This window comes from Papio anubis, chromosome 12 (assembly GCF_008728515.1).
Source record: "Papio anubis isolate 15944 chromosome 12, Panubis1.0, whole genome shotgun sequence".
NCBI classification, from domain to species: domain Eukaryota; kingdom Metazoa; phylum Chordata; class Mammalia; order Primates; family Cercopithecidae; genus Papio; species Papio anubis.
Genome location: NC_044987.1, coordinates 29178732 through 29192986, shown reverse-complemented (window position 1 = coordinate 29192986; position 14255 = coordinate 29178732). Strand labels below are relative to the sequence as shown.

The 14255-nt window shown below is 36.2% G+C and overlaps 1 protein-coding gene across 8 annotated transcripts in view; it reads right to left on the bottom strand.

Annotated features, from left to right (window-relative positions):
* LOC103881450 (caspase recruitment domain-containing protein 18) overlaps nucleotides 1-14255 on the bottom strand; it is a 269585-nt gene that overhangs the window by 14077 nt on the left and 241253 nt on the right. For 7 of the 8 annotated variants that reach the window (XR_004177377.1, XR_004177384.1, XR_004177382.1 and 4 more), the window contains one exon: nucleotides 8841-8946. The gene's annotated coding sequence lies outside the window, so the exon portion shown is untranslated. Of the gene's footprint in view, nucleotides 1-8840; nucleotides 10715-14255 lie in introns of those variants that run through there. The other variant, XR_004177385.1, reaches the window with a different exon arrangement.

Sequence of the window (14255 nt, the reverse complement as noted above, 5' to 3'; positions counted from 1 at the left end):
ATGACAGGGTTTTGAATCCACAAATGAAGAACAAAGGGCACTATATTTAAGGGGAGCCTACTGTGTACCAGTTGTTGTGGTGAGTACTTATGTACAATGGGCATTGTTCACTCATCACCACATGAAAAATATTCCCATTTTACAAATGACAAACTGGCCTCACCCACATTAAAACTCTTGTATGAGGTCACATTGTTCATCTCCAGTGGATATCAAACTTAAGTTCACTCTTCCAATTGCAAAACCCAAGCTGTTTCATGTGCAAATACAAGAGACGGAAAGACATTTTATGCCTATAGAATGGCATAAAAATTGAAAGCACAGAAATCAGAATGCAGAACATAAAAACAAAATTATCTAGATAAACTAGTTTCTTTACAAGGCACTTATCAGTAACTGATACTTTCTTTCATTTATTTATTTGTTGTCTATCTAGTTCTACAAAATGGGCTTCTATGAAATAACGACTTGTCCATCTTCTTTGCTTCAATACCCACATCACCTAAAACAATGGTCACATCACATTAAACAAATGTCATCAGTATATATTGTAAAATATAAATGATTTAGAGTGAATGGAAGAATATATATCAAATACGGCAAATTTGTGAATGAAAATTAATTTAGAAAAATATTTGATAATATAGGGCAATCAGTTTAAAATCTGAAATTAAATGAAGGAGATAAATGTCAAAGAATATGAATTATTGAGTTAATCATAACACATTTCTTCATTTATTTTCATCCACTAAATATTTATTTATTGAGTCTCTCATAAATGTCAGGTAACTGAATTAGAATATAAGGATTTATTAGTAAAACAAAAACACAGTATTCACCTTGTCCATAAGGACTTTTGCTGACTAATAGAGAATGTGGCCATGTGAGTTAGTGATTAAACCACAGTCGAAGTTACAGAACTAAAGTCTGCCCGACTGGGAGGTACTGCATGTAATCCACTGCTCCATTACTAGATGAACAGGTCTGTCAATAGCTTATTTCAGAGAACAAAAACCTCAGGTTATTTCATTCTTTCATAACTTTAATGTGGACCAGAACAATTTTAGATTCTATACATCTTAATTCACTCAAAAATATTTATTGTGACCCTACTAATTACATATTATACTCAGCGAGAATAGTATAAGTTAATAAGAACATAAAGTCTTGACTTCATAAAGCTTACATTCCAGTAGAGAAGAGGGACTTAGTCCACAGACCAATAAATAAAATACTTGCAAGTCATCATGCATACCAACAAGAACAAGTATGTGGAGACGTGGGTTAATTTACTACTGCTTCTGTAACACATTATCACAAATGTAGTGACTTCACACAACACAAATCTATTAGCTTATAGTTTTGGAAGTCAGAGTCTGAAATGGGTTTCATTGGGCTCATATGAAGGTGTGGGCAGGGCTGTGTTAATTCTGGAGGCTCTAGGGGACAATTCTTTCTCTTACATTTCCTGGCTTTTAGAGGCTACCCAATTTTTTTAGTTCATGGCCCTGTGTCATTCTGATCTCTGCTTCTGTTTTCACATCTACTTCTTTACTCTTCTGCTGCCTTCTTTCCTTTAAAAAGACTGTTGGGATTAAATTCGGTGCATCTGGATGATGCAGGGTATTCTCTTCATCTCAAGAGACTTTATCATATCTGCAGAGTTTCTTTTGCCAAGTAAGGTAATGTATTCACAGATGCAGGTAATTAGGACATGGACAGGTTTGAGAGTCCATTATTCTACCTACCATGGAGGTAATGTTGAGAAACGAGGGACTTGGGGCAGCAGAATTTCCATAAGAAAGTTCTCACTGAGTTGGTGATGCTAGGTATTCTATCAAACAATTAAAGGGAAAACACCATTTCACTAATTCTGGGAGTACCTAAATCATATCTAGAACATTTTCTTTTATTTTTGGACATCAATCTTAAATAATTTTTTGGTAAACTACAGAATATACAATTTTCAAATCTGAAAAATGTAGACATAAGGAAATTGCAATATGTGATAGAATAAAGTGACTTTGAGCCCATTTTACAGTGGATTGTAAGTTAAAAAGTATGTAATTATTTTATGATTGTTGTCATCATTATTTTCAGCATGGAAGAAAAAAATTGCCTACATAAATTCAGATATAATAAGTAATAGTGTTGGAATCTTAAATATGATTCAAAAATACAATTGCAAATTCATAATACCTCCAGTTTAAACAAAATATATATTTCTTATCTTTGCGAAAAAGGTCTAGAGTTATAACAGTCTAGTAGTAATAATCACCCCTAGTTTCCAATATAGTTTCTAAAAACTATTTAACACTAAAGGAGGTAAGTCTTCTTTGAGAAGTAGCTGATCCCAGGCAGGGGTCAGAAAATTTATGACACAAATGTAGAATGTTTTCTTGAGCCAGAAAGCAAAGAAGCTCTCATGGGTCATGCTAAAGAGGCAAAAAAGACAAACTGAAGGACTTCCACTGAGCAAGATGGGGAAATTTTAACTTCAGAAAGAATGATGTCTTTAAATGATTATTAAAACACATAGGGTATATCAAAAACAGTGAGTATGAACTAAGTTTCTTAGAGAGTATGAGAAACAAAACAAAACTTTTGAGCACCAGTAAAAGTTGCCAGGGCACCAATTAATTGACAATTAAAGTGAAATAATTAAGTCTTTATCTCGATCTTTTCATGTGATTTATATTTCTGAATTTAATAATTAAAGTGAAATAATTAAATCTTTATCTTGATCTTCTCATGCGAATTGTGTTTCAGGCTAACAAAATTAGGTGCTAGTACCTAAGGGAAAATTCTTGTATTAAGAAGTCCAGTTAATTAATAAATGGATAAAAATTAGAAAAAACCTGTAATCTCACAGGTTGTAATAACAGATATGATCATGACAATGGCAATCAGTGGGTGGTAAAATCATTAGTAAAGGTTGACAAGGACCTTTAGAAAGAAGGGATCAAGCCGAACTCACAGATTATTTCTAGTATCATTAAAGCTGAGACATTTTAGGTGTTATGTACATTCTAATATTCTATAGTATGAAGTAATCAGCATCACCTAAGAAGTATTCTTTCAAAATAAAATTAGCCTGAATCTAATCACAATTTTAGAAATAAATTTCAGGCCAGGCGCAGTGGCGTACGCCTGTAATCCCAGCACTCTGGGAGGCAGAGGTGGGTGGATCACTTGAAGTCTGGAATTCGAGACCAGAAAGGCCAACATGGCAAAACCCTGTCTCTACTAAAAATACAAAAATTAGCTGGGCCTGGTGGCACACAACTGTGATCCCAGCTACTCGGGAGGCTGAGGCAAGAGAATCGCTTTAACCCAGGAGGCAGAGGTTACAGCGAGCCAAAACTGCGCCATTGCACTCTAGCCTGGATGACAAAGTGAGCACTTGTCTCAAAAAAAAAAAAAGAAAGAAAGAAAAGAAGTAACTTTTGCTTTCAATTGACAGCAAATCTGGGGCATAGACGAAGTAGTTAAACACTACCAGAAGTCAGCTAAATCCTCAATGTGAGCTATTCTATGGGAAAATTTACCTAATTATTTCAAAAGGCTTTTGTACTTAAAAAGAGAAAATCAAAAAACATTTATAAGAGACAGAGATATAACCAGATGCAAAGAGCAGATATCATTTGCATTTTGATTTATATAAACCAAGTGTACTACTTTTTTTTCAAAACACATAATAAACTAAATGACATCACAAAAAATTAAACAAATATTCATGAGTTCATACTGATATACAGTCATGTACTACATAAATATATTTCAGTCAAGAATAGACTATATATAAGATAAAGGTCACATAAGATTACAATGGAGCTGAAAATTTATTATCTAATTTTTGCTAAATTATACATTATATCATTATTTTATAATGTACTTCTTATACTGATTTTTTTAAAGTTAACTGTGAGACAGCCTCAGGCATGTCCTTCAGGAGGGATTCCAGAAGAAGGCATTGTCATCATAGGAGATGACAGCTCCATGTATGTTATTGCCCCTGAAGACCTTCCAGGGAGACAAGATGTGGAGGTGAAAAAGAGTGATATTGATGATCCTGACCCGGTATAGGCCTAGGCTCATGTGTGTGTTGGCTCTTAGTGTTTAATTAAAAAGTTTTAAAAGTAAAAAAAAGAAAGTAATATACAAATTTTAAACAGAAAAAGCTTATAGAATAAGGATATAAAGAAAGCCGAGTGCGGTGGCTCATGCCTGTAATTCCAGCACTTTGGGAGGCTGTGGCGGGTGGATCACGAGGTCAGGAGATCGGGATCATCCTGGCTAACATGGTGAAGCCCCATCTCTACTAAAAATGCAAAAAAAGTAGCCAGGCGTGGCGGCGGGCGCCTGTAGTCCCAGCTACTTGGGAGGCTGAGGCAGGAGAATGGCGTGAACCCGGGAGATGGAGCTTGCAGTGAGCCGAGATTGCGCCACTGCACTCCAGCCTGGGCGACTGAGCGAGACTCCGTCTCAAAAAAAAAAAAAAAAAAAAATAAGATTATAAAGAAAGAAAATATTTTTATACAGCTATACTATATGTGTTTTAAGCTAAGTGTTATTACAAAAGAGTCAAAAAGTTTAAAAAGCCAAGAAGTTTATATAGTAAAAAAAAGCTACCATAAGCCAAGATAAATATATAATGAAGACAGAAAAGTATTTTTAATACATTTGGTATTTGGTATTGCCTAAGTGTATGTTTATAAAGTTTGTAGTTTATGGTAATGTCCTAGGACTTCACATTTGCTCATTACTCATTCACCCACTGACTCACACAGAGCAACTTGCTGTCCTGAAAAGTTCATTTATCTCAAGTACCCTGTAAAGATGCACCATTTTTTACCTTTTATACCATGTTTTACTGTACCTTTCATATGTTTAGATACACAAACACTTACCATTGTGTTATAGTTAACTGCAGCATTCAATAGAGTAACATGCTACGCAGGTTTATAGCCTAGGAGCAATAGGCTATACCATAGTGTAGGTGTGTAGTAGGCTGTGCACTCTACTATAATACTTGCACAATAATGAAATTGCCTAATGACACATTTCTCAAACATATCCTTGTCATTAAGTGATGCATGGCTTTGCAAAGGAAGGATTGAATAAATAAATAAATGACAGAATAGTTCAATGCCCCTTTTAGAAAAACACAAATAATATATGTAATTTGTCCTTTCTCAGCACACTTCTCCTATGTAGTCTCTTTCTTCAAAATTCACAATCTATATATGAAGAAGCATCAGACAAGCTTCGATGAGAGACATTCTACAAAATGCCTCTTCTAAAATGTCAAGGTCATAAAACTCAAGGAGACACAGAAAAACTGTCACAGATCAAAGACTGAGATAAGACAACAAAGGGCAATGTGGCATCCTGGATTGGGAGTGGGCACTGATAAATCACATGGTGCTGAGGGTAGCATGACTCAAATTCTAAATCTGGTTTCATGATGTCCGTCATTCTTTGAGAGAGAACGGAGGACACCCAAGCAGATGTTCAAACAGAGATACATAAAACATAACGACACAATTAAATCTTTGATGACGGTGTCCTCCTCAAGTTTAATTTCATGGGTTGCAAATAACATATATCTAGAAACTTTGCCCAGCATTCCAGGGAATCCAAATTCAGTTCTTTCTCTCTTTTCATAGTTTTATTTTTTATAATTATTATTCTGACATAGGGGTCTAGGGCATTACTGTGGCCACATGCACAAGAAAGTGCATAAGAAAGGCTTAAGAAAGTGACTCTGTCTTGAGAATGAAGCTTCCTTCTGAGTTCTCCTTCAATGAGCCCAGAGGAGCAAGGAAAAGTATAGCGGTTCAGAAATCATAGCCGGCTTATGTCATTTCTGCATAAATGCTCCTAATTTTCTCATTCCACTTGGAAGATTTAAACTAAAAATCTATGCAGCCCCATTTAAAAACATGTTTACAAATGCCAGGACTTTCCGTTTCTTAAATCAGAATCAGCTTGTTTAATACCACATTCCAAAATAAGAGTTTTATCTCATCTTCCACCCCTGATTCTTACTTTTTTTTTTTAACCTTTTTTAGGGGAGGGGGACAAATTCTTACTGCGTGTTTCGAAAGCAGTTTACATTGCTGCCATAACTGGCTCGCTTCAACTATTCCCTGTCTCTAAGCATATTTGACTTTATACTCTCTTACCTAGGGCGTTCTGCTACTGAGTTTGGCCTGGAGATCACAACTGAAATTTGATTCCCCTCCTTTCCCACACTCCAGAGTCATGTGATTAGATACAGCAATGAACTTTCCTTGCAAAAGCAGGCAGAAATGTACATCTGTCTGTTTTGAAAACCTCCATGGACCTCCAGACGTGTGTACATCTTGAGGATTTAAATGATTCATATTAGGCCAGGCGCAGTGGCTCACACCTGTAACTCCATCACTTTGGGAGGCCAAGGCGGGCCCATCACGAGATCAGGAGACTGAGACCATCCTGGCTAACACGGTGAAACCCCGTCTCTACTAAAAATACAAAAAAATTAGCTGGGCGTGGTGGCGGGCACCTGTAGTCCCAGATACTCGGGAGGCTGAGGCAGGAGACTGGGTTGAACCCGGGAGGCCGAGCTTGCAGTGAGCGGAGATTGCACCACTGCACTCCAGCCTGAGTGACAGAGAGAGACTCCGTCTCAACAAATAAAATAAAATAAAAATAAAAATAAATTATTCATATTAGAACAATTAGCTACCTATTGTTTTTACTTTTTATTTTATGTATTTATGTATTTATTGAGACGGAGTCTCACTCTGTCGCCCAGGCTGGAGTGCAGTGGTGAAATCTCGGTTCACTGCAACCTCCACCTCCCGGGTTGAAGCGATTCTCTCGCCTCAGTCTCCCGAGTAGCTGGGATTACAGGTGCCTGCCACCCTGCCTGATTATGTTTGGTGATGAATAGTTTTAGAGACAAAATTTTTGCTGCTTCCAATTTATTTAGATGCTTATAAAGATACATCTTGCAATTTTTACACGAATATGTACAGTGAAGCAGGGTGATTAGTCAATCCTGAAACTCTTTTTCTTCTTTCAAACGGGCCATGAGTTCATGTCTGTGTCTCCAATTTAATTCTGTTTTGTTTGATCTTGTTCTAATATGAATGAAAAGCTCGTTTCTGCTCTACTAGATCTATCAAGTTACATGTGGTCATATCAATCTATAATCTTATCATATCCCTCAAACTTAGGATTGCTTATTTAATCATTTACTTTTCCACTTATATGTTTATTTATCATGTTATGTCTGAAATTAGTATCTCAGAAATGGCCCAAAATTGTAGAAGTATAGGTGACAATTTTTCCTGGTGTTAACCTAAACATTAAATGCTTAAAAAACAAACAAACAAAAAAACACTTCCCCAAGTTAAAGCAAAAAGTCTTTCATAAGCTGAAACCACTTGAAATATTACAGCAATTATCACCAGGCTAAGTCAAAGCAATGACTATGATGAAAACAGCCAAATAAGAGCCTGTGAGATTTCACTGAAAACATCCCTTTAAATTTTCACAGGCATGAGTATTGCTCTGTCTTTTTAGCTAGTTAGCTTGAATATTTCACTTTACTTTAGCTAATTGGGTAAATGTAGATGTTTATTATTGTAGTCTTTTAAGAGTAGTAGACTGTTAAGTGACTTTGTCACCCAAAGAAATTTTTCTAGTTATTCTTGTCAGCTCTGATCCCATTTCTACAATCTATATGAATATAATAAGCATGTGTACTGATGTAGCTGTTGCCCTAGTGTTCTGCTGGATAAGCTTGCATTTTAACTCTCAAATTTATCCCAGTTTAGTACAAAAATGATATGTCATCTTATCTGTGGACTTTATGCAAAACCATTTCCTACACCCCTGCCCTCCTACAGTTCCCAAGTTGTAAAGGGAAATGGAGTAACCATCTATGATATGCAAACCTGGGGCATAATTTTTAGCTCTTTCCAGAGAAGCATGACCTTCTTATCAATAGAAAATTTCCTTTATAGGGAAAAGAAATTCACAGAAGTCCCTGTGCACTGTAGTAGGCATCATAAGATCCTCACAATTAATTTTTTATTGAGTTAAGAAGATTGGCAAGGTTTTTTTCTTTTGAGAGAGGACACGGTTTTTATTTTTATTTTATATTGTTAAATGATCTTTTCCTTTTTCCCCAATTTTTATTTAAGATATAGGGGGTACATGTGCAGATTCATTACCTGGGTATATTGCATCATGCTGATGTTTGGGTTACAAATAATCCCATCTCCCAGGTAGTGAGCATGGTACCTATAGGTTAGTTTTTCAACCCTTGTTCCCATGAGATCCCTCCCCTTTCTAGTAGTACCCATTTTCTATTGTTGCCATCTTTATGTCTATGTGTACCCAAGGTTTAGCCTCTCACTTATAAGTGAAATGTACAGTATTTGGTTTTCTGTTTCTGCGTTAATTCACTTGGGATAATGCCTTCCAGCTGCATCCATGCTGATGCAGAAGACAAGATTTCATTTTTTTACAGATGCATAGTGTTCCAAGGTGTATATGTGCCACATTTTCTTTATCCAAGAATTGGCACATTTTTCAAAGGTAAGGCTTAGATTAAATTTTAGTGTATTTTTACACAAAGTTAATCAAGACTTTGCATTAATATGAGCATAGGATAAATACTATGCTTGGATTTTGCCATTGCTGTCCTGGCTAACACCTATATACCAGTTTCTTACAGTAATAGCTTTGAAATTTGACCTGCAAATTGGTACTCCTTTATCACATAGAAAGACATCTTATGAGGAGGTAGAGCTATCACACAGGCTAAAGATATCATCACTTACATCCTGGGGCATTAGGATTTATACAGGCCTTCATGCATGTGTTCCCAAATCCAAATCAGATTCTCTACATTCCAGTTTCAGGATTCAAGTTGGCCTTCCTTTTTACCTAGAGTGATTGCAAGAAATTTCTAACAGTTAGGCAACAATCGTTGTCTAGAGAAATCACTGTTACTTAGCAAGCAGTACATCTTATATCATAATGTCTCCTTTAGCTCTTTTATCTTATAATGAATCAGTTTATCACAGTTCCTTGTCATATCTGAGGATACATTCTATGGCCCAGGGAGAGCAAAAGTATATTTATATGATGAAGTGAATGTGTGACAAGACAATTAACAAAAAACCTTGGAGGTACAGGAAAAGAGCAGACCCCAGTTGATTGTGAACATCAAAACAAGGAATTGAAGGTCAAGGCAAAAAACTGGGCAAGTTGAATTATCTACTACACAACTCTGCAGAAACAAATAACTTCAAAACCTCATAATGGTAAACCTCATAATGGTTTACTTCTTACTATACTCTGTGTCTATGGTGGTTTGTGATGGTTACCATGACATCCTTACTCTGGAACCTGGGCTGAAAGAGTAGCCTTTTCTGGAATACTCTTGGTCATCATGAAAAACAAAAATATATATATTTTACTAATTATACGCAGGCACTTAAAGCTTTTTTGAAGTGATACTCATAATTTACACTCACATTTTACTGATCAAAGCATGAAGCCTCCCATGTTCAACATTATCTGGATATGCAGTCAACTGGAAGGAGGCACAAGGCAGAGGAACCACTGACTAGGAATGAACACTCATCCAATCTACCACGGGGACAAGGGAAATTTAGAGCACTTGACAATTATTAGAGCACTTCACAATTATTCTCCATGGGAACTGCTAGCTAATAGTTTTTGAGCACACATTATATGCCAGACCTTATGCTAACATTTTACAGACATTATTTTATGTAATCTTCACAACATTTCTATGGTGTAAACACTTTATTACACTCATATTACAGACAATAAAACCATGAGTGTAAGTAATATGTAAAAATTTCCTCAACAAATTAATGGCAGAGAGAGAACTCAAGTCTCGGGCTACCTGTTTCATAGTAACACTCTGTTCTTGAAAGGATAAAGATACCCAATTCTTTGAGTCTTTGTGAATAAAAAACAAAAAACAAAAAACAAAACAAAACAAAAAAGATAACAGAGTAAATGGAAAGAAAAGATGTATTGCAATAAGATGAACACAAAGGCAACTGATTGACTAAGTTCAGATAGGAAAAGGTCTTTTACTCTCCAGGAACATTTTGCATATATTAGAGATCCAGCTCATTGCTTTCAAGCAAAGAAGCAAAGAATTAAAGAAAAGAAATGGATAATAGTATTTAAAATGCCAGTGGAGTTCTATGTACTCCGTGGAAGAAGTAGCTACTTTGAGAAAAGATTGGTTCAATCGAAGAACCCCAGACATGAGCCCCCAAAGGATCTTGGAAAAGGTAAGTAACTACAGAAACGACTATGAGACATACCGGGTGAGAAAATAAGGACCTGAGACACAGTGTCTCTACTTCTTTTGTGAGAGTGAGGTGATCAATTAGGAGAAACAGATGCCATGAACACCCACATAGTCCCCAACTGGTCCCCAGTTTTCTCTGTTTGTTGGTTGTGTCTCTTCATTTAATTCACATAGCAGTATGGCCCATGTCTTCTTCACATCTACACATTTTATTGAACCCATGAGTTCTTCACTTAATGTTACATTCTTTCAATTACACCTTAAACCTAAGATTCTAAATACCATCTATCATTGGCAGTTTGTTTCATTATGATTTTGCCATTACTACAGTCTTTCTTCCACCCACCAAAGGCAATATGTTGGTCGTGTTACCTGACCAACAGAATATGGAAACAATATATTGAACTCCAAGATATAGTTAGTGACTATTGCATTCTTTAAAAGAGTTAATGAAACATAATTGAAGAGAATTCTAGGTTGTTGTCAAAACACAAGTTTCTGACATATCTTAGTTGTTAAAAATTTGGCTGACTTGGTATCCTTTCCAAATGATAGTGTCATTTCAGAGGTCATTTCTAAGGTTTGTAGAAGGGAAATATAGCAAACGCCATGGCGTGTGGATCACCTGAGGTCAGGAGTTCGAGACCAACCTGACCAGACAATAGATGAAAACCTGTGCTCTACTGACTCAAAACACAAAAAATTATTGCTGAAAGCATAAATTGCCATAAGTCATTCATATGATGAGAGGTGTCATCCATTTCTTTCTTATAATGGTTCGGGGTTCCCACAAGAATGACCTATTGACAATTGAATTTTCACCCTTTTCATTTCTTTTTTTTCTGGAGGACTCCTATTCCTTGTGCTCTAGTGCTGTCAGAACTGTGCAGCTGTGTTGACATAAATGTGTGCTACCCTCTTTTTGGTCTCCTTTGTCGTCTGATTAGTCTTTAAAGATGCAACACTCTCTTTCCACCTCATAAGACCCTCACTTCCTGAGAACTCATCTTGATCTCATTCAGGAGAAAAGTAAATCTCTCAAGATCTTCCTTATGAGGCTTACAGCTCGTGCTACCCTTCCCATGTGAAAGAACTGACGTCAGTCTAATTTGACCCAGTCAAGAAATCAAAGAATAACAAAAGAAGTGCAGTGCATTAATAAAGACCCAGATCCATCCAGACTTTATGATCCTCTTTCAAAAGTCCAGTAGGATACCTGACTCATCATTCTGTCTTTCACCAGTCAAGGAATGCAGAGCCTCCTGGTCAAGAGGCAAAGCTGGTCAGACAAGCTTCCACCAGTAAGTTCATTTCTTCTTCCATATTTCTGTCATTCTCCTCTTCTCTGCCTCTCTCCAACTCTCATCAACTTGTGATGAATAATTACTTTGAAAACAGACATTATCTTTCTCAAAGATGTTCTCAGATACCAGTTCTTTTAGATCCTTCATGGCTCTGTCCACCGACTTTGAGACAAGTAAAGGAAGAATTAAGAAAAACATATTGTTCCTTTCTTTTTGATCAGTGTGTTTATGTAAGAATACTCTTTTACTCCAGGCCTCCTGTGGAATACGAAATTAAACAAATTCTTATCTACTTCCTAATTACATTCAGCATGCTTCCTCTCTTTCCCCAGTCTCAGGCTTATGTAGGATAAGATTGTCCTTTGGGAAGGACAAACCAGCTCTGTATACTCATACAAGATACTGTCTTAGCTGAAGTTTTTCAGAACCATTTTCTCTGATGAGTGTAAGATGGGTGGAGGAGATCACTCTCCAGATCCAATGAGAGAAGGGCAGGCCCGGGGTGGGAGTAGAAATGCATAGATTCCAAGTCTCTGTCATTGTGAGCAATTAATTAACTTGACATATGGGAGAAGCCAGAGTTGGGAAATTTCAGAAGTAGGAAAATAATACTTGGCTTTAGTTTTCATCCATACAAAAGCCAGGTTTGATAAAAGATGATCGATCAGTGCATCATGGTAAACATTTGGGCTGAATTTAGCTCAGGAGTTACGGAGCTAGAGAAAAAATGTTTAAGTGGCCGAACTGAAAAATCATTTTACTCACTGTGTGAATAACACATAGAATTAAGGAAAGCGAAAGTCTGGGAAATTGGACTTTGGAATTTTCTCTTTGTTTTGGTGGGTGAGATGTGTTAAAATTTAAGATTGATTAGAAAATGAAGACTTGAATGTCACCCATGTTTTTTCAATGATCATAACTATCTTGCAGATACCTAAATACAATTTTAACCAACTGAGAACATAAGGATTCATGCTGTGGATGTGGGAGCAGAAATGGTTTGAAAACCTGTTAATATTTTCTTGAGAAAAAATTTGTTAGCCTGCTTGATTGCGAACTCTGTGTTGCTGCTGCGGCTTTTTTTGTATTACAAATGTGATTCTCTATTTATCTCAGTGTAACATAAATTGAGATGTTGATGGTTTTTTCCAAGAAAATAAATGAGTCATAATAAACTCTTTCTTGTATAAGGATGAATGTGAAGTACATAATCATTATTCGAACAGGATGTTTCTTTAAAAAGCAATTGAGATTGCACAACGCAAGGCTGTTTGGATGGCAACTTAGCGTGTCTGGCAACAGGATTTTGTTCCTTCTGTTTCTCAACAATGCTTTCAGAGGTTACAAAATTAAATCCTTTGGATGACATATACCCAATCCTTGTTTCTCTATTTAGATTTAGTGACTGGCCTCGCAATGTTTTATCCCTGTCTGAATTTCTTGGCAGACTGTGATTTAACCTTTTATGTGTGGTTTGTTAAATTTTAAATTTTAGAAAGTGACATCCTAAATAATAAAAAGATAGATTCAGGGTAGAAAACTTTTATATAAAAATGTATAAACAGATATAAAATGCTTTTTAAATTTCAATATAATATGTGCATCTGTACATATTCATTCCTAATTATGGTGATTACGGTAAATTATCACTAGCAATAATTTTTTGGTTTTGACATGGTCTCACTCTGTCACTGAGGCTGCAGTGCAGTGGCACAACCATAGTTTACTGCAGCCTCAAACTCCTGAGCTCAAGTGATCCTTCCAACTCAGGTAGGACTACAGGTGTGAGCCACCATACTGGGCTTTAGAAAGAATTCTAGTAAAAGAAAACATGCCATGGTTAAAGAATTTTTTTTTTTTTTTTTTAGATGAAGTTTTGCTCTTGTCGCTCAGGCTGGAGTGCAATGGCACAGTCTTGGCTCACTGCAACCTCCACCTCTCAGGTTCAAGCGATTCTCTTGCCTCAGCCTCCCAAATAGCTGGGATTATAGGTACCCCTCACCATGCTCGGCTGATTTTTGTATTTTTAGTAGAGACAAGATTTCACCATGTTGGCCAAGCTGGTCTCGAACTCCTGACCTCAGGTGATTCGCCCACCTCAGCCTCCCAAAGTGTTGTGATTATAGGCGTGAGCCATCACACCTGGCCTTAAGTAATTTTTACTACCTCAAATCAATATAATTTCACCATGGAAAATTTGAAAACTATGGAAGAATTTTAAATAGAAGAGAAATGCCACCTACATTTCCACTGTGTGTGTGTGTATATATATATTCCACTGTGTGTGTATATATATACACACACACATATGTGTATATATATGTGTATATGTGTATATATATATGTGTGTCTGTGTGTGTGTATATATATATGTGTATATGTGTGTGTGTATATATGTGTGTGTGTGTGTGTATATATATATTCCACTGTGTGTGTGTATATATACAGTGGAAATATATATAGTGGAAATATACATATATATATATATAGCCTGTCATTTTTGTACTTTTAATTGCTCTGCACAGAGCACATAATAAAACTGAATTTTTAAAAATATAAGGACTATTAGACTGTATACTTATTAGTGGTAAATG